Source organism: Elephantulus edwardii, unplaced genomic scaffold (assembly GCF_000299155.1).
Source record: "Elephantulus edwardii isolate Elephantulus edwardi_28Jun2011 unplaced genomic scaffold, EleEdw1.0 scaffold00045, whole genome shotgun sequence".
In the NCBI taxonomy this organism is placed as follows: domain Eukaryota; kingdom Metazoa; phylum Chordata; class Mammalia; order Macroscelidea; family Macroscelididae; genus Elephantulus; species Elephantulus edwardii.
Genome location: NW_006399795.1, coordinates 10786524 through 10788457, shown reverse-complemented (window position 1 = coordinate 10788457; position 1934 = coordinate 10786524). Strand labels below are relative to the sequence as shown.

General features: G+C 51.4%; 1 pseudogene; it reads left to right on the top strand.

The window, feature by feature from the left end:
- The first annotated feature begins 445 nt into the window (after positions 1-445).
- LOC102872140 lies at positions 446-1652 on the top strand (annotated as a pseudogene).
- Positions 1653-1934: the final 282 nt, after the last annotated feature.

Here is a 1934-nt window from a genome sequence, read left to right as displayed (position 1 = left end):
AGGGGGTGGCAAGCTGCAGAGAAACAGGTCTCCATGGCCCTCCACAGTCCTCAGTTTACTGATAATTGAACAATTAAACAGTTGACTACTAGTCTTCAATATGGAAGCTCAACATGAAGACAACAGAGATTCCCCAAAAAGAATAGGTGAGTTTCATGACTCCCAGCCCCTCACAACCAAGCCCACACTGAAGCCTCAGTTCTAGGGGGTCTCCGTGGCCAGACCCCAGGGTTTCCCTCACCTAGGATGGATGGCGGGTGCCCGGGCCCACAGCTGGTACAACAAAGCCTCCACACTGCCACAGAATAAACTCTTTCCAAAATAAATTCTTGAAACCAAGATGGTGTCAGGAAGAGACACATCATAAGCAACAGGAGGCTCAGCAAGCCACTTTGAAATAAGCCATGCGATTTATATATACCCAATCAGCCAAATATGGGTATCAATGTGGACTGAAGTTCAACATCAAGAGGATAAAGATTCTCAAAAGAACCTTGGTGAGTCCCACTTCTGCCCTGTGCCCGCTACCCGCTGCCCAGACCATGCTGCTGTGACCCCGTGGGGCCACTGTGGCCTAGACTAGGTGACGGGCACTGGGCCCTGTGGCCAGTGTGACAGCCCCCACACGGATGGTGGCTGCAGATGCCAACAGCCGTGTGCCCCTGGTATAGGAGGGGATGGCAGAAGGGGAGGCGGTGGCCGTGGCGGTGGCACCATGGAGCTGCAGGAGGTGAAGGACTTGATACAGGAAAGCATCTCACTGTCAGTGAAGATTTCCTTAGACAGGTCAGAGAGAAAAAAAGAAGATCATCAACACAATGGATTGATCAAGTTTCTGTAGCAATGGGCCCGAGCATGCCTCAGATTGAGAGGATGGCATAGGATGGGGCAGGGACTAGATTTGTTGTTCATAGAAATGCTGAGACAGTCTTCGTAGAGTCGCCGTGGTTTCCTCCTTCAACAGTGCTTGAACAGAACCCGGCGCTCGCCCTCGTCTCCCCTCGCCGGTCATCTCCATCCAGTCCTCCGCCACCTCCTCACATCAGCACCCCCAGACGCCCCAAGGTCCTGGCCTCCGCTTCAGCGCCGCGCAGCCACCACGTCTCCACCGCTGCCACCACGACCGTGTCCCCTTCGCAGGTGCGCCAGAACTACAACCAGGACTCGGCCAGATCAACCTGGAGCTCTACGCCTCCTATGTCGACCTGTCCATGTCCTAACTACTTCGACCATGATGATGTGGCTTTGAAGAATTTTGCCAGATATTTTCTCCACCAATCCCACGAGGAGAGGGAACACGCAGAAAAACTGATGAAACTGCAGAACCAGCGAGGCGGCCGCATCTTCCTTCAGGACGTAAAGAAACCAGACCTGGATGAGTGGGAGAGCGGGCTGAACGCAATGGAGTGTGCGCTACGCTTGGAGAAAAGTGTCAATCAATCCCTACTGGAACTGCACTAATTGTCCACTGACAAGAATGACCCTCATTTGTGTGACTTCACTGAGACACATTACCTGGATGAGCAGGTGAAATCCATCAAACAACTGGGTGACTACGTAACCAACTTGCACAAGATGGGGCCCCGGATTCGGGCCTGGCCTAGGACCTCTTTGACAAACACACCCTGGGAGACAGTGACTGTGAGAGCTAAGCGAAGCTTTAGCCCGGCTTCCCCACAGCCACAGGGGTGACTCTGTGGTCACTACCAGGCCACCTGCATGTCTTGTTTATTTTACCTTTTCTATAAGTTGTACCAAAATACCCACTTAAGTTCTTTCATTTGTACTATTCCTTCAGATAGTCCTTTGATACCCAGCTGTAGTGTTGGAGATCTTGGTGGGCCAGAAGTCTGTCTAAGCCATCTTGGCTAAATCCTTTAATCTGCTTCAGTCACATTTAATAAAATGAAACAAGAAAAAGAAAGAAAGAAAGA